At 40.5% G+C, this 20,079-nt stretch overlaps 1 protein-coding gene across 2 annotated transcripts in view; it reads right to left on the reverse strand.

Moving 5' to 3' along the window:
- The window catches only part of ryr1b (ryanodine receptor 1b (skeletal)), a 106,441-nt gene that overhangs the window by 82,280 nt on the left and 4,082 nt on the right, over positions 1-20,079 (reverse strand). The gene's annotated exons all lie outside the window — the stretch shown is intronic.

Here is a 20,079-nt window from a genome sequence, read left to right on the forward strand (position 1 = left end):
TTATAACACTTCTTCACTACAATTGCCTCGAGTTGACATTCAGTACAGGCATTGTTGTGTACAAAAGTGACCTTTTAGTGACTAAGTGACATGCTTCATAAGGAGTGTAGAAGAGGAAAACTTGCCTACAGCAGATAATAGAAAGAATAGAATAAAACAAAAATAGGCACTTGCTGTACAGTAAACAATGACTAAAATGTGCTAGGAGACATTTTTATTGGTTGCTCTTTAATTTTAACTGCATTTACGTTGTCTAAACTTTGCACTTAAAACAGCTTTTTGTTTAATTTACATCATCATACTTAGACACACTCAACATCCTTTATTAATTGTCCCTGTATTTTTTAAAGAAATTGGGAGACAGACTTTTAAACTTAAGCACCAACAGACTGGAACAACAAGCCTAACCTGACCTATTACTTTTTTTCATGACACAAAGACCTATTCTCTTGTTTACCCCAAATGCACTTGCTCTTTATGTAGACTAATTACACCATGTCCTGTTGTCTGGCAGCTTTTATTTCATTTCTCGTTAGTTTTGTGTAGATGAGACTTGTACAGTAACTGTCAGCTTTAACGGTTCAGAGAGAAGACCCAAATGAATAATACCAAGCAGACATATTCAAGGAACAAAAGGCGAGCTTTAATAAAATAAAGTTAATACCAAAAGGCCAAAACGAGCAGGCTTAAGCAAAACAAACAAATAAAAAAAACCCACAAAAAATAAGCTGGGAAGCAATCGAAAACTACAAGAAGAGGGTCTGGGAAAGAGCACAGAAGCCCAACGCAGACAAACTGACAAAAGACAAGGGGAGCACAGAGACCAATACAGGAGGGAAGGAGGGTGATAATGGGGGACAGGTAATGTCGGGGTTGATGAGAAACAGGTGAAACAAATCAGGGCGCAGCAGACATAACTAAGGTGGGAAAACAAGCAAAGGCAGGAAGTGCAACCAGACATGACACATGATGAGTGAACCTACAAGATAAAACAGGAAACAGACAAAGCAAACTTTTGTTTTAATGCCTATCCATTTCCATGTGTTGTGTCTTAGAAAGGAGATGCTGAATCTCATGGGGTTTTGTCCTCAAGTTAAAATTTTGAAATAAATAAAACAAATGTTTTATTGCATTTACTATGAACCATTAAAGGGAAAAAAATGCCACCTTTTATGTGGATGTCCAATCATTGTGGATGGTGCTTGCTATGTTGACTGAGAAATCTGACTTCACAGCTGCAAAATCAGTTGTGCTTCCTGCATCCATCGCCATCATTTGATGCGGCTGTGATATAGGTGAAGGCAAGGAAAAACTACGGGCTGTTTCAGCTCAGATTTCTATTCTCTGCCTCTCAGTAGCCGGGAACGTGCTTCAGATGGCGCACGAAAATAGAACCTTGCAAACTAGCTACATTTCCAAAAGCTAAAATGGCATCCCAAAGTATGAGTTAGAATATGAGTTAGTTGGGGGAGAGAGGCCAAGGTTGCGGCTTCATTAGCAGGGCATCAGAAGCTCACGCACAATGCATCTTACATGTAGGCACTGCCAGCATGGCTCTGCGAGCAGGAGAACTCAGGCCATGTCTACACATATACAGATATTTAAACAGATAAACAGATATTTTCCCCTATGTTCTGGCCTTATGCAAACACAGTTTAAGGTCAACAAATGGAGATTATTTTTAAAACTCCAGTTACTGTGTATCTGTGTGGACAAATAAAACAAAGCGTTTAAAAAAGACATCATCTCCTCACTGTGCAGATTATCACTTCTATCTTTGAGTGAGCTCCTTCATCCTTAAACCGAAGGGAAATCAGCGATGATGAGATCTCCAGTAGGTGTTTTGAAAAAGGTAACGTTAGCATTTGCAACAAGGGAAGAATGTGTGAGATGGTTAACACCAGCTAGTGGTTATTGCATTCTAGTGCAATGAAGATATTTTGTAAAACAAAAGCCGTGTGGACCGGAGGGGGAAAATATATCCCTTTTTAAAAATATCTGTATGTGTAAACAGGGCCTTAGTTTTCTTGGTCAATATAGCATGCACTGAGGAATGTATTGCTTTACTGACTACATTTACCATCAACATGCAATGCCTTTTCTTACTTTTATTTCCAGACTTTATAGACATCAATTACCTAACTTACTTTACTTATGTAATTATCACAGTGAATGTTAAGTCTGAATAACTTTTTGTCAAAGTTATGTCATTGTAAGCTAAGACACTTGATGACTTTTCAAATCAATTTGCACTTTAATTACACTGGTATACGACAATAAAAGAACTTAGACAGACATAATGCTCTCTGTGATTGAAGAACTAAAGCAAGTTTAAAGAGTTTGCTGATTGATTTTCATATGGAAGTTAATAAAAATCAATGGCTGCAAAATTAATTTAAAATAATGGCCACACTACATGACTACAAACTGCCTCTCTCAGTATAGGCTGCTACAATAGATACATGCAACTCTACTCCACAAGTAGAATGCTAACAGACAGTAATTTGTCGCTCCTCATCAATGCTGGAACCCTCCAGAGACTGGTGTAAATACAGCAATAAACACCCCCTCCCCTGTGAAACCCACACCTGACACTAAACATTCCCAGCTGTTCCTTCAACTCAGTCATTACGCAAGTGGATCCATCACTTAACCTGACTAATATTCCGCTCTACAGATCTGGACGGATTCCTGACACCCCCCCCCCCCCCCCCCCTCACCTAACAACTAATGAATCATTCTGTCTTTCGTTCTTGACCTGCTCACTGTCTTTGCCCTGGTGATTCAGCACCAGCTGTGACTTATAGTGTTTATAGGCAGGCACTTCAAAGCGAGGCCGAGGGCAGCTCAGGAGTTTGCATGTCTATGTGTATGGCACATAGCAGGAAAATGGAAAGTGATGCAGATCAGTGACCTCGTAACTTCTACTCTTCTCTTATACCCGGAGGCCTCTAGTGCTTCTTTGGCTGAAGAGTGTCCCCCCTTCCTTTAGCTGGGCTATCATCTATCTCTCCTCAGCCTCAAAATGTCTCCTCTGTCCTGTCCTCGTGTTCACTGCTTTGCACTCTGGAAAGTGGAGCAATGTGCCCTCTCTCCTTCACTGCAGACACAAGCAACAGCACTCCATATGCAACTCAAGTGTTACTAAAACTGAACATGGACCATACAAACATGACTTCTGAGCAAAATCTGTAAATCTCAGAGCTAGAGTGATCTAATAGCTTTCCCACCTTCCTTGTGCACCAACATTACCTACCACTCACACAACATAAAAGCTGAGTTTCAGACCAGGAGTATGCACTATGATGATATTGATCTTTCTTTATCAGGACTTAATATGAATATGAATATGAATACTGTTCTGAGACCAGGCATCACTGCATAGCAGTTGTAAGGTCACAGAAAAAGCTGAGCTGAACTGGGCTGAATAAGAGGGGTAAAATGGGCTAAACTGGCAGTGTTTTGAGGACAGTGCAAACAGACTCACACTGCAGTCCCCATTAAGGAGATAGGACTGAGCTTGTGGGTGTCTAAAAGCAGACTGAAGTAATGGAGTGACTCATTGCTCCAAGACAAGATGTGTGATTGAATGACAGCCGTAGACGATATATGCCCCAATGTTATACAGCAGTCCTACCCACTGGCTTCCATCTATTTCTACAGCCACAGGCTCACATGGCAGATTGACTCTGCTTCAATCACTCTTCCTGTGTAGGCAAGATCAAAAAGAGGCAGAGGACCTAAAGGAAGACTGTGAGGGATGGGGGGTTAAGGTGCTAGACAGGCGCAGAGCTTTAGCCTCAAAGTTGCAGAGAACATTTCTATGTAACTGCTTTATCTTTATCTATTTTCTATATGTAACTCATGGTGTAAACAAGTTCTTGAAAGAGAATAAGAAAGAGTTATTATTCTAAAATATATATATATATATAACCTGGATTTTGATGAGCTGTTGAACAAATTAAAAATCATCACAGTAAGTCATCGTGGAAACATTTGCGGGAAGCATAACATAATAAAATAGGTTATTTTATGGTTCTGTGAACATTGCACAATTATCAAAGTAAGAAGGACAACGAACCAACCTTTCATTCTTCAGATGAACAGAACTGATTCTGAAACTTGAAGAGTGTTTTACAGACTTAAAGGTTTACTATGCTGGAATTGCATATAATATTAGTGTAGCTAGAAAAAATGAAAATGAAAGCCACCACCAGATTCTCTCTCATTCACTATATTTGCATTTTTTCTGTGCTGTGTCTGTGATTTTTGTAGCTTCTTCTTGAATGTGTGCAGCTGATGGTCTAGCACCTGGTCACTGCCCTTTATTAAAGTCCGTTCCTCACCTGTGAGCTGTGCCAAGGAATGTCCTGAACACAGCAAAATAAGAAAATACAGGGAGAGGGCAGGGCATCTGCAGGTAAATACAGAGCCACACACATCTGTTTGGTGATTAGTGGTGATTGAGAGGGATTACTGTTATATATGTCAGATTTTTTAAAGAAAAATCCTGCATATACCTTTTAAGTATACAGAACTTTGAGAAAATGGCTGGTTAGCTGCAAAACTGACTGGGGGAGCAGATAAACAGATTAGCCTCAGCCAGCATTTGCCAGCACTTTACTGGTACATGGCTGGACCTGTTATTCCACCCTGAATGTTAGGGGACTCAAATTCATAATAGCACTCTATCAAGCACATCAGCAGCAACGGAGCTGTGTCCTTCCAAGAGTCACATTGTGTGAATCCCTTCCAATATGACCATGTGAAAAGCTGACTTAGACACCACACAAACCTTTGAGCTTAACTCACTTATATTAATAGAGGCAGCTTTCAGGATTTAAAGGATGTGCACCTGATGCTTTATGCTGAGCCAATCACAACTCCTGATTATGTGTTAATCTCATATGACTGTATCTGAGCAAAGACAGGTAGGCAGTATCAAGTGAAAGTTAGGAAGTGCTGGTTATCACCCACCTGACCTACTGATCTTAAACCTGGGCAGTGGGCGAAGACGTGTACATGACACAAATTTGATGTCCCATCAACATGGTGGGTGTAGGGTTACAGCCCAGCCATGTTTGGACTTGGTGGCTAAAGCATCTGCGCTATGTGGATGTTCGGGGGTAAGAGGGAGAAGTAGAGACAATTGGATGTAAACTGACAAACATATACACAAATAAACAAACTACTGTGCACAAATAGAGGTGCGTAATACAGCAGAGATTTACAGCCAAAGGCACAGATAGCGCCTGAAAGCAGACACCTTTGTATATTCTCTAGGGGCGTCTGTTGATGCACATGCAGGCAGAGGGTAGCCAGGGTTCCCCCAGACAAGAAGGCAAACTGCCCGCCCCACACAGGAAGCAAACAAGCTGACAGATGCAAAATGGTGAGAGATATCCCTCCGAATCTCTCATGTTCTGTTGAAAGAAAGATTGGACAGGACAGGGACTGAGGTATAATTATACAACTGTGGATGCAGCTAATGGGCAGATAGCGTGTTATGTTGTGTAGTTTGGTGTGCATGCAGCGAGGCTTCTGTTTATGGAAGATATCCTCAAACTCACAGAGGCAGGTGGCACAACAGAGCCTTGGATATGTAAATGGTCTTTATTTGACAGCAATAAGATCACTTTCCCTGGTAGCTTGTTGTGGGGGACATTTTTACACTGTCTCAACTGATATTGTGATGGGAAATAGCCACAAGCATCAAGCAAGTCTTCTCATGACTTGTTGACTGTTCAATATGAAATGCTGTGACAGAAACTGTGACACTGGGGCTGGTTGCTTTGTTATCTGCCAAGTCATTGTTGCAGTGTCCAAAAAGTTCATTTCCTGGCTTGACATTCAACTGCATGTGGGTACAATAAAGATTTTTAAAACATATCAACAGTGTTAAGTCTTTCTCTTTATCACCATGAAAAACACAAACAAAACTAGTACATGACCTGTGACCAGTAGACGCCAACATAAAACAACTTGCAATCATTTGTGGATGTTTTTATAAAAAATGGCTATTCTTACTCTAAACAGTATTTTCACATTTATTGATATATTTTCTTTGTGTTTTGGCATCAATCTTAATTACCAGGTCTGATTGTTTTGAAGAGGAAAATACCTCTGCAGATAATTTAGCTCGCAGTGAACGTCTGGATCTTAAGTTACCAGAGAAAAAAGGGGAGCACACATTAACAGGTACTGGGCTTGCACAGCATCAGAGAAACACTTGATTTGTAACATGAAACAAAAGTAACGTGAAAACCCAGAAGGAATTATAACTAATTCTGAATTGACAAAGAGCCACATCTATACAAAGGAATCATCTGCCTGCTAATCAAATCACTCTTTCTCCATTCTTTCTTTACAGTCCACATTTCTGCCCAATGCTCTAAACAAAGTGTGCTGATACAGGCTGCCTCAGGACATTGATTATATTTCTGCAGACATAAAAAGAGTGAGGGACAGCACATTGCACAGCATGTGGATGGAGAGTGAGGGAACAGTTCAATAAAGCAGAGGGGAGAGTGGTGATGGGGTTTCCCCTTTGAAAACTAGAAGAGACAATGCAGGTGCACTGTCAGGATCCTCCACCACAGACTGCAATCTGGGGGACTGTCCATCCTCCCACTTCTTAATCATGTACTCTCATGCATGTATTCTCCTCCACTTGCTTAAATATCTCCAAGGATATAATCTCCCAAACAACCTCCATATTTTCGCCCTGCCCCTTATTTTGTGTCTTTATTCCAAAGACTTCCAAAGCATTTCAAGATTAGCCTGATAAAACATCCATCTCATCACCTGACACTGTAGACCAAGGGGTGTGGGTCTTTGCTGCCTGAAGATAAGAAAGAGTCACCCAGTGTGAATATTAAGGTCTGGATGAGAGTTTAGGTTACATACTTTACACATCCTCTCTTACACATCACCTCTAAAATAGCCCAACCATCTCCTTAACTCACCACAATGTCAACAGATGCAGACTTAGCACTGGACCAATCACAGTTTTTACTGCAGGTAGGTTTACTGTCTTTCCAGGCATTAGAAGGCTAAAGGGTGGGTGGTTTAGAGGTTTAGAGAGTTTTGTTTTCTCCTGTACATAACATTCAATAATAATTCAACTGTTAAGGTGCAACCTAACCTGGGAGTCCAGGCCAGCACAGAGATTTAGGAGGAGAACACATATTTTTTGAAAAAGGTTACAGACAGCATCTCAGTTTGTAGATATTAAGCTCTGCCAAAGTCTCAAGGAATCTCTTTTCTTCTCTTCTCTCTTTCTCCCTCTCCCATCTCTCTAACAACACAGACATTTACAAACCTCTTTCAGTGAGTCCTTTTATGGTGGTAGTATTCCCAGTGTGGCAACATTGAATGCTATTAAGCAACTTACAAACTGCCTTTTGCTCGTCATTTCACTAAAGTCAACGGGATACTTTGCCGACTTTAAACCAGCTTTGTATCTTAACAATGTGGGTAGTCTGTGTAAATGAACTGTGAATATATAAATAAACTTGCCTCCATCTTACCAGTGCTCGGATCTCTTTGCCTAATTCTCCCTCTCTCAAACTCAGACCAAACCCAGATAAAACATTAAAACTGGGCAGTGCTGCTCAAATATAAACCAAAATGATGTTACTATATTGCCTATTTCTCAGCTAAAATATCTTCAGAAACATATTTTAGTGTACTGTTTGGCTGTAATACAAGAATTTGTGAACAGGAAGTGGTTTCCATACTGTTTCCTGTATTATAAAAATGGAGGCTGGAAAAAGATCAAATGTTAAAACCAGGTGGTGCTGATAAAATATGAATTAAGATTCTGCATTGCCTGTTTATTGCCTTAAATGTTTTGCGAAACATATTTTAGCTTATCATTTATAATATGGTAAACATCTACTCTCTCTGATGATGTAGCACCAATTTTAAAAGTATTTCAATCTTTCTTCTGCAAAGACAGCCCAGTTTGACTAAACAGACCATCGTACCAGCAGTGACATTCTTCTTTAAGGGCAAACAGGATCACTGATGGCCTCACAGAGTTTGATAATCCTACAGTCCATTAAATCTATTCAATTTAATGCCTGATCAAATACAAATATTTAAAGAGTGTTAACTTTCAGAAGGAGTGATACACACTTTTAAACTAACATGAGCAGCATGTTCAGTTAAAAAAAGCTTTTACTCTGTTGCATCAAAGGCTTCTTTCCCTCCGCTTTGGCATTAAAACACAATAGATATAATTGCTTAATTCCTACTCAGGTACTATATAAGTGCTTAATTTCTAAGTTTCTAACTGACTGGTAAAAGTCTTTGTGAAAAGTATCCTGCTCCCAGCTCCGGGCTGCTGAGTTTTATAGCTGCAACATTAGAGAAAAAGATCAGCAAACAACAAACCAACAATTGTTTCAACTACCAATTAAACACGGGCTACATGCTTGTAAAAATACTCCAAATGAGAACATGTTTTAGACCAATGCAGTGATGCAGGAGTCATTCTTTGAGCTGAGCTCTGAGTTGTCTAGTGTGGTACAAATGACTAGGTTTTGCCGATAAGTTATGATGCACAAAAGTTATAGGTGGCTCGAGGCAGAAAGTTATTGTGCTGCATTGAATCACCACTGATAAATCTTTTAACTGCACACAAAAGAGTATCGAGAACATTTAGAGCATTGACTCTTGCCGCCATCTCTCTTTCTCTTTATCATGCTCACTCTCATTTCATACTATTTCTTTTGATTTACTCTATTTTCTTTCTGTACTCTTATCATTTCATTGCAGTCCTTTCTCTTCCCTTTTCCATTACCTCTACCACTTTACTCTGGGCCTTCCCCCTCCACTCCTCTACTATTTTAGGAGGCTGCACCTGTCACTATCACATTCCCTCCTTCTGCTGACCAGCAGATACTTAGGGGTCTCACTTGGAGATACTTAGAAGCCGCACTTGGAGAAAGCACAAGACTGTCTTGCTCACAGGGAGAGCATTGAGTACAGGAAAACTAAAAGATAACGTCAGATGGCAAAAAAAAAGCAAAAACATCCCCAAAAGGCAGATTTCATTTAAATTACTAAAGAGGGGAAATAAAAAGGACAGGTGTTAACCATTCGCAAGTCTCTCGAAGCTTAGTGAGTTACACATTTAAGTGACACTAACAACGGAATTAAGGACAAAATCATAACAATGGCTACAACTGCAGAAGATCCAAACTTTTTTGATAAGGTTGCCAAGAGAAATATCTACTAAATGGGATAAATATGCTTCCAAGAATTTTTACTCACAGCTAAGATAACAGGTACTCTGGATTAAACTGTGATAATTCACAAATAGATTCTAAGACACACTGTTAAATTTTATTGACACAAATTGTTATGACAGCCCACACACACACACACACACACACACACACACACACACCTTCATTGCCCTCCGGCTCAGTTAAACTGCTACAAAGTACCACACATCAAACATTAAACAGTCTCTGCCCTTTGAAAGACGATAAGTCTGGCAGACAACAGTAATTCAAAGGAAAACACTGTTATAAATAAATTATTTTGGTTGGCCTGAGTCCAAAGTCTGTTTGCCTTAAGAGTAAGCAAAGTATTTTCCTGACCAGTGGGCCTGTTGTGTTATCCAATCATTGAAGATAGAAATGAGATAAGATGTTAATAGAGATCGATTGTATTTATTGTACAAGATAAGCAACATCCAGTAGTCTAAATAAAAATATATTCTAATAGCCTGAGAAAATAGGATTGGAAAAAAAACTTGAAAAACATAAAATGTCCCAGCATGCATTGGGATAAATACAAGGAACATCTGCAGTCTATCCAAGACACTATCCACCAAACCTAAACATAACATCTCATATATCCTCTCAAAGCCCACAAAGCTAAAATCCATGGTTTCATCTCAGCCTTTGCTCAAATTTATTTATTTAATAAGACCATACTGTACGATTTCTCCCGACAGCTTTTGCTGAATAATCCAAGTGCCTCACACTAAACGACTGCACTGTGGATCCAACACATTCCCCTCTCTGACAAAACTCTGATTGCACACACATTCTGGAAGATTTTGGGCATCTTGGAACAATACATTGTAAGTGAGAAATTATGAAGCAAACATTGGGCGTCTGGACTTGTTTAGCTACAGAACACTTCATGCTGTACTAGCTTCTGAAGGGCTTCAAAAGGACCATACTAGTCATTTTGTATTTACTACAAATCAGCTTTACATCACTGCCAGCCATATTGAAAACCATGCTGCTTTGTTTCAGAAAGTGGGTTTCCATTACATACAACTTAAAAAATGTATTAGAAGACTCTTGAAACTTGACTTACTGTCTATCACATGACCAACGTGTGTTTGTCAAAGTTACACTGTGGTGAGAAGTAAAGCAGTGCAGTACTAGGCAATGATTATGTAACAGACACTAATTGGTGTAGATTTAATGAACGGTGTGCCGGATTGCTCAGCTTGAGAAAGTATCAATAGTTTGCTAATTGATTTACATATTATTCATTTCCATGAATGTAAACAAATGCTGCCTGAAACAGAAAGATTAATACATCCAAAAAGCATCAGCAAACATGTTATTAAAGCTGGTGTAGGTAGAAATCTCAAAAAGGCAAAAAAGCAGAATTTGAAGTTGCACCCTCATCCTGCAGCTCTCCCCTCTCTGTCGCTAGCCACCCCACCATCCCTTCGCCTCACTCCCCACTACTCCGAACTGATTTTCCCACAGGAGAGTGGGCAGCAGCTCGGAGCTTTGGCCAGCGCAAACCCCCCAGAGCCAGGTGTCACAGCATGTTGTCGGCCAGCGGCAGTGCCAGGTCTAACCTGTGTAACAGCAGCAACAGAAGGTTTGCTGCAGTGTTTCCCCAGTATTAGTATCTATGTATGGGGGTAGCCAAAGGGAGGGGGTCTGATCAGCAAACTTTTTTTGTGTGTGTGCCTGTGGTCATTATATGTATTTTTCATCATTTTGTGTCCTTTGAAATCGGGGCTTTTTTTCAGGTGCTGAATGCAGCACAGGTGGAAGTCTTTGTCAACTGTTTTTTAGATCGATGGATTAGATTAGAGGAGCAGCTGCTACAGAGGCCAGTGACAACAAACTATCGGATACAGTGCTAGATCACAATTGTCCATGGAAACGCAGCTGGACAACTGCTGGACAACTGCTGGACATCACTGAAATGAGAACGCTGTTGTTTTATGAAATAGAGCATTCTATTGTTATCTGATTAATGAATGGTTAAGTTTCACTTTCACTGCTCCTGGCATTCTGCTGCTATGTCTGTGCCCAGAGTACACTCTGTGCTCTGAGAGTGTAGGACACTGAATAACCAAATGGTATAAATATATTCCAACAGCCTCATAATGAACGAGTCAGTTCCACAAAGAAATTTTTAAAAAAAAAACTAATGGTTGGGAAACCTTGTGCTGATCCTGCAGGGAATCGGCTGTCTTTATTTCACATTTCATCATTATTTTTTATTTACATTCAACTTCCTGTTAAAAATAATTTAATTTTATCCTGTCAAACACTTTGTAAAGTCAGTTTCGACATGAATGCAATAAATCATTGATCATCCAACTCATATCGCAGCAGTGCCTGGACTGCGTGACGTGTGTGGTTGTGCTGCTGCCGTGGTCCTGCCAGATGCCTCCTGCTGCTGCTGCCATCATTAGTCATTAGTCATACTTCTACTGTTATTATACACATATGACTATTGTCACACATGTATACTGCCAGACATTAATACATACTTTCAACATATTGTACCACAGTAGCCAGAACTATAACTATAATATTATTACTTTCAATAATGTTGTTGTAAGCTACTGTCATTACCTGCATCTCTCTCTCTCTCTCTCTCTCTCTCTCTCTCTGTCTCATTGTGTCATACGGATTACTGTTAATTTATTATGCTGATCTGTTCTGTACGACATCTATTGCACGTCTGTCCGTCCTGGAAGAGGGATCCCTCCTCAGTTGCTCTTCCTGAGGTTTCTACCGTTTTTTTTTCCCTGTTAAAGGGGTTTTTTGGGGAGTTTTTCCTTTCCTTTCCTTTCTTCCTCATAAGGACAGAGGGATGTCGTATGCTGTAAAGCCCTGTGAGGCAAATTGTGATTTGTGATATTGGGCTTTATAAATAAAATTGAATTGAATTGAATTGAATCCTTCTGATGTTTAATAGTAATAATGATTGAGATTTTACCAGCTCGCTGGTTTGCAGAAACGTGATAAACTAGTTGTACACACACTACAAATATCCACAGCATAATGCATAATGACAGCTGCTGTCACCATTGACCAACCTCGCTGATGAGACACAATAGGTGAAACTGCACTTTCTCATTGACAGGTCTGATGAGTGGTGGAAGTATATTGATAGTGAAACAGATGTTCAAGGCTGGTTCTACATCCAGTCATGGCAAACTGTGGCTTGTGCATGTGCACCTAGTGCCATAATGATCGCGATTTATAAAACAGAATCAGGGGTATACACGGCTTCATAAATCTGATGAAAAGAAACTACAGTTTTATTCATCTGGCCCCTGGGGTTTGTGCTGGCTGGATTCAGGTTGCTGCGGCCACTGATTGGGGGCCCATCACCAGAGGTGCTGCCAACTCTCCTCCCGGCAAGTAAGTAAGTTCTAGCTTACATTAGCCTTGGGCTCCAGTTAGCACAAGGCTAAACTACTGTATTAGCAACAATAGCTCTTCACCTATGAAACGCTCTTTCTTCCTTTTTTGGGTTGCTTTGCAATGTAGGCAGTTGTTGCCAATGCTGGAATAGCAACTTGGTCTGCAGGATTTTCCACCACTGAATCAGGCTTTCATCGAAGGGTTGCACACACACATGAATTTGTACAGCATGACCTGTGATTGGCCAAAGCCTCTCATCATGGCCTAGATTTGACCTACACTGGGTGCAGAAGTCTAATGTTCTCTGACATCTCTCCATTCAATGCATGTATAGGTACTGTTTGTGCATGTGTGCATGTATTTTGAGCCCGTGTGTATATGTATATGACAATGGAGCGAAAACATTGAATTTCACCTATGGGACTAATAAAGTATATATATAAAAATAATGCTTAATGTTTATAATGGTATTTTTACCCTGTGACACCAAAATAAAAGCTGACTTGTGAAGCTTTAATTATTAAAGTGATAGTTCAGGTTTTTGGACATGAAGTTGTGTGAAACGCTGACCATCTGTAGCTCTGATGTGACGGTGTCACTACTCTCAACGAGCCTCCTGCTCTGAGAAATCGCCTGTAGCTTACCGGAGAAAAAGTAGTTCTGAAGATGTACGGGGGACACGTAACCAAAAGGTTTTAAGCTACAAAAAACTATGCCATGTGTTTTGTTAGACTATTTCAATACTTGCTATCAATTGGGACTATTTTCTGGCCAGTATCACTCCGCCGTGCAGGCCCGCAAGACAGCACGGCAACAGAAATCAATAAGACAGTTCATCACCACGCTGTGCATGTGCGCAGGATAGCAACGGCTAACGAAAACTTCATCGGCAGTTTCCAACAGAGAACCAGTAGGCTATTATTGATGAGGAAGAAGATGTGCAAGCCCTATATATACCTACTACTACAGCGCAAACACCGGCTCAGGCTCACGACACACCCTCGTCAGCTGCTGTAGGTAAACAGAGGAATACCAAAATGGTGCGAACTTGTGATTTCCCCAGCTGTGGGAATAAAAACATGACCGGCTCCCAATTCCATCGGTTTCCTGTTACAGATGTAACCCGTAGACAACTTTGGCTAACCCACCACCAGAACAAAGCAGAGACTGGTCGTAATCACATATGAATTCACATTTCTATGTGATTGATTACTCATGTCACGGATTTAGCAGTTCGCCTAATATAATAAACTAAATGCCGACGGTAAAACGAGGCTGCGTATAATGTACTCTCCACAACACAACAGGCTATTAGTTCAGTCAAACATTTTGTTTTACAGACAATCAGTTACAAACATGGTTATATAGACTGGTATTAGGTAATATATCTCTCTTTGGGCACAGCAGTGCGGAAATTGCGTTTTCTCAGTCCGTCGGGATCTGTGGGCAGCTTAAGTGAGCTTGACATATGCGCAGTTGCTTCACCCTCGCCGGCTTGGTAGCGAGGTTCATCCCAATTGACACAAGCCAAAGTTGCCTATGGGTTACATCTGTAACAGGAAACCAATGGAATTGGGAGCCAGCAATGTTTTTATTCCCACAGCTGGGGAAATCACAAGTTCGCACCATTTTGGTATTCCTCTGTTTACCTACAGCAGCTGACGAGGGTGTGTCGTGAGCCTGAGCCGGTGTTTGCGCTGTAGTAGTAGGTATATATAGGGCTTGTACATCTTCTTCCTCACCAATAATAGCCTACTGGTTCTCTGTTGGAAACTGCCGATGAAGTTTTCGTTAGCCGTTGCTATCCTGCGTACCTGCACGGCGTGGTGATGAACTGTCTTATTGATTTCTGTTGCCGTGCTGTCTTGCGGGCCTGCACGGCGGAGTGATACTGGCCAGAAAATAGTCCCAATTGATAGCAAGGTCTGACGTAATGCGGGGATGTTTTAAAATTATTGAAATAGTCTAACAAAACACATGCATAGTTTTTTGTAGCTTAAAACCTTTTGGTTACGTGTCCCCCGTATATCTTCAGAACTACTTTTTCTCCGGTAAGCTACGGGCGATTTCTCAGAGCAGGAGGCTCGTTGAGAGTAGTGACACTGTCACATCAGAGCTACAGATGGTCAGCGTTTCACACAACTTCATGTCCAAAAACCTGAACTATCACTTTAAGGAGTGAATACTTTTGTGTGTGGTTAAAAGCCTGGTTTGAGTGAGTCTGTTCATCTATTCCTAGTGAGTTTAGTCCTAACACTAACTTTAATGTGAGTTTGACTGATTCATCATTTTAAGTTATTATTCAATGTCTACCATCCACCTCACTTGGACATCTTTGAAGTAGGAGCAGCAATATGAACAGGAACACATGGATGCCGAAAATGTTTCTGGAACCTTCTAGTTGTAAGGTGACAGAGCCTCTGCTCACACACACACACACACACACACACACACACACACACACACACACACACATATACACAGCAGATTGCATAACAGTTGTGTCACTTTGCAACACTTTGCTGCTGCAGGATCCCTCCCTCTCTCTCTCTCTTTTCATGTCTCGTGCCTGAGGCAGCAGACCACCTGTTTATTGTGTAAACTGCTGTGACCAAAGCAGGCAGACAAACAGGTGCTGTATATGTGCATGTCTGTGTGTGTGTGTGTGTGTGTGTGTGTGTGTGTGTGTGTTGTTGCCCTGCTGTGGATGTGTACATCTCCTGGGCTCAGCACTTCTAAAGCCCTGCTTTGTTCACTCCCTCCCCACCTCCCTCACCCCTGTCCCTCATCTGCTCCCATCCCAAAATCTGTTGTAGCTCACTGATGTACAAACCGTATGTGAGAGAGAGGGGACAAAGACAGTTGGGATAAAAAATGGGGAGTGACTGTGTCTCTGTAGAAATAAACAGCAGTATATAACCAAATAAAATCAAAATTTTGTGGTCTCCTAAGTCAATTGCCATCTCAGCTGCTGAAATGGAAACCAGCACACAAAGAGAGGCAGTCGCAGATGGTCGAGGCAGATAAGAACAATGCAATGACTGAATGACCAGTTGAAGATACAAATAAGCTTAGACAGAGACACAGGTTGGTTGACAGGCAGCCGGCTCAAAAGCAAAGAAACATAGCAACAAATACACTAGAGCAATCTGACAACTGACTGGGTAAAACAGGCTGGTATATGTGCTGTGGGGCTGATGAGGAAATGGATGCTGGTATGGGAAATGGGCAGGGAAGCTCAAGGGAGGGAATCAGGTGACGGGAGAGCAGATAAAAGTGGCAAGATCTGGAATGAAAGGAAAGTGTAAGGCATCTAGTGGACAGGTAAAGAATAACACTGAGGGGGTACGGGAGGGCGGAAATGTGTCTGAAGAGCAGGACAGAGAGACAGAGTGAGCAGGAATTCACACATTTGAGACGGTGAATATTGTGACCAAATTTAAGTATCAGTGAAACTGATAAATAGATTTGGCAAAGTGTTGTCTAACAGATTACTCAATCGCTATTTAACAAATGATTAATTAACTCTTTGCTAAATAAACAGAGGGACACACCACATTAACAAATGTGGGTATTGTACCAACTTGGAACGGAGTGGTTAAGACTTGTCATCTGCTTGTCTCCTGTCTATCAATTTAAGACAAATTATAAGAAAAAGAAAACAGTCAGACAATCTAAACCCATTAAAATCTTCAAATCCTGCACATGCATCCAACAACCACTATCCACCCAGCATTAAATTGCTCATTTACATGTCCAAAGACATCTAAATTTCTACATTAACTATGGACTAAATGTTTGAAAATTGAAAGACATCAAGGTTCTTTGCACTGTCTTTCAAAGATTTTACTTAAATGTGTAGTGGGACCTGTACGACATTGAAATATAGTTGTTTAAAAGCTGTTAAAAATGGGTTATATGTAACCTTAACATATAAAAACCTCCCCCTTTTTAAACTAATTTAGCCTAGATTTAACCAGGACATGTGGTCATCTTTAACCTTGTATATCACCAAATCACTGCTTCCTGTCAACATAACAGCCCGTACAGTTCTGACAATAGTAACTATGGTGTCTGCAGGCCTGCATTAGTCACAATTGACAGTCACAACAATGAACAAGATCATTGTTCACTTGACACGCGCAGAGATACACACACACCCCACATCTCCCAAAGGATGCTTGCAAGTAGGACACTGACTCCTCTGGTTTCTCCCTCCAGAGTTTGTGCACTTATAGTGGCAAACTATAAAAAGAAACTGCAGAGACTGTAACTCGAATACCCCTTCAAACTCACTCGTCTGTGTGATTCACACCGCAAATGTGGCATCGTGAAACAGTGACACAGCTTTTATCGTCATCAGCAGAGAAATGGCACCATTGTATGAACTCTGGGTTATCTGATGTAGGTTCTCAAGTGTTTATAGCCCAATGAGACATTTCAGCAGTCTGTGGCTTTTTCTAAAGAGAAAAGGTGAAGACTGGTGCAAGCCAAGCCAATCTCTTGACAGCTTATGCGGGGGCTGAAGTGCTCGCATGGTGTTTTTTAGGGAGGAGGTTGAATATCAGATACCTGAAGTTCAACATTCACTTTGTTTGAGTGTACCAAGAATTTGAGTGACCTGCTACTGTACAGTTGGTGGCGTGGCTATGCCCCCCCAGCAAGTGTGCAGACTGTACAATTATTCAAGCCACTCTCAGCGTTGCATGAGTCACAGGCCTGGGCCATATTGGAATAACACAATAAACCCATAATAGAATAGAATAGAGCAGCACTGCTGAGCAATCTCTGTGTGGCCTTTTGTGATGTGAAAACGATCACTGGAGACGTGCTGAAGAAAACCAAAATCCATAGCATTTTTTTCCCATCTGTCACACTGAACAGGATTTGGCATTTAAAATATCTAATCCCTTCTCCCTTTCTTGTCTTATTATTAAACATAAAATCCCATGGGGAAAAAAAAAAACACAAAATGCAGTAAGACTACATTGTCTTACTCCTAAACTCATACCCCACAGCTTTTCACAGCTTTTTATCTTATTTGGAGGATTCCCAGCAGGGACGAAAAACAAGTGGAGTAACAGAGAAAAGTATAAAAATAAAGGGACTGACAGGATTTACACTGCTAGCACCTTTTAAGCTCCTTCCTCAAACAGGCAACAATAGATTTCTCAAACTGCAGGAACACCTACATGCTCACTACTACTCTGACAGACGAGGAGAGCGGCCTGAATAACCTACTATAGAGTGTGTGTTTGTTCTATCATTACACTCTGTGCCTTGGTGATGACTGGACTGACTGAATTTTTTATCTTTTTAAAATTGGGGAAGATTGTTTCTTAATATAGCATGGCAAGTTAAAAATTGTGCAATCATGAAACAAGGGAGCAAATAAGAGAGCATCTGGCAGTGAACTGCATATGCAATCATGGTGCTTCTTTACAACACCAATATAGGTTAACCCTACTTGAGACAAACACACAGGAAGGCATTTCTGATGTGCTATTTTAGTCCTGAGTGAATTTCTGTGAAGCAAACTACATTTTGTTTTCACAATTTTCACTCTTCCTGCCTGGTAGTACATCACGCAAAGGCTATTGTTCAAGTTTTGTTAAATCAGGCCTACAGCAGATAACTTGAGCTCTACATTTATGCAAGCAGACAAGCTGCCTGTCACAGTGAAATCCCATACTTTGAAGGTTTAAGAAGCATTTTTTGGATGGTCTGCTTATTTTGTGAAAAAAACATTTTAAACATCGTTCTTCCTCAGTGCCAAGGACTCTAAATTATTGGGCTAGAATTAGGTATTAATACATAGTAAAATGTGCTAACACATGCCTAGCTTTGAGCTCACAAAGGCTATGTTGGAAAAACAAAGGACTTTTTTTACTTTTGGGCACACAATATGTTTTTAATCAATTAAGTTGAAATAAATCTTGTTTTTCTTTGTTTTTTTTTAGCTTTTTTTATCATAGGTTTGTTACCCCAAACTAGACACCATGGTGTGATGAATGACAATTCTTTAAAGAACAATACTTGTTCATTTTCAAAAGATTTAATTAAAAACACACTGTGTAGGATTTAGGGGGATATATTGGCAGAAATTAAATGTAATTCAATTTCTTTAGTGTATAATCACCTGAAACTACCTTAGAATGATCTAGATAGGGCAATTCTCACTTTTGCATCATTAGCAGTCCCTCTGCAACGACCAGCATACTCACACTGTTCCTTTAAATTGTTGTAGGATAGGCTAATGCAATGACTCCTAGAAGAAAATATTGACGGGCTGAGCTAAACCCCTGCTGAGTCTTAGCACACAGGCTGTAAACCTGCATGGCAGGTTATGTCACTATAAACAGATTATATCAGCTGAATATATGACTACAGTCTGCTGCCCCAGCTGGTCCAGGTGAGGTAAGAACTCCTCTGCGCTCCCACTCCGCTTACATCACACCTTCCACCTCCAATATAACCCAGGGAAAAACCCCAGCAGAGAGAAACAGCTGACTCACACAATGCCTCCCATCACTGGCCTCTAATTAAAAGACAGATAACACACAGCGTTTGTTGGACGCTTTAATCCAAAGCTTCTCACGGCACCACAAGGCACTTACATTTTTAGCCCTGTATCCCCAGTGGAGATTAAACCTGTGACCCCGACAGTGTTTGTGTCAAAGATAAACCCACTGAAGTACACAAGACATTAATAATTCACATAGAGCTGCATTGTTTTTCCTTTTGAAGGGTTGCTGTCTAATAGTTTCATCCTAACTGAGCCTCTTGGACCAAAGCACCAACCCACTGAAGGCATTCAAAGAGTTTGGCCTATGTGTCTCACAATTCATTTGCCAGTTTCAGAAGAGAAGAGGAAAAAAAACTGTTGATAGTTTTGTAACAGAAGCAACAGCTGAGTTGCTTTGTAATGCCGTCTTGCGGATGTCGTGAGCTGACTTCACAAGCTCAACAGGAATCCCGTCCGTCAGTGTAATTTGCTTGTGGTCTTCCTGCATGCCTCTGTCTGGGCTGTTTGTACTTGACCTATTATTTCACAGCTAACTAGATACAAATGGCAGATAGTTAAACATGACAGTGACGGCAGTGGTAAAGTAGAGCTACACTTTATCAGAAAGGCATTTAATTGTGGACGTTTTGACATCCTTAAACAGTCTCATGTAATCCTTGATAGAAACAGAGCCTGCAACAATTCTGTATTATTGATTACTGACTTTCATTGGAATTGTATCATGTTGTTGTTATTAACATCATCATTCAAAATTTTCCAAGCTAATTGTCATTAAAAACAATACAATTAGTTATTAAAGTTTAAGTTTGTCTGAATAAAAAAAGTCAATTTTATGTTCAGGAAATAAATCCTATTAACATACTAATATTGATAGTAAACATGTTGCTCAGCTGAGGATGG

This window comes from Epinephelus lanceolatus, chromosome 4, assembly GCF_041903045.1.
Source record: "Epinephelus lanceolatus isolate andai-2023 chromosome 4, ASM4190304v1, whole genome shotgun sequence".
Taxonomy (NCBI): Eukaryota; Metazoa; Chordata; class Actinopteri; order Perciformes; family Serranidae; genus Epinephelus; species Epinephelus lanceolatus.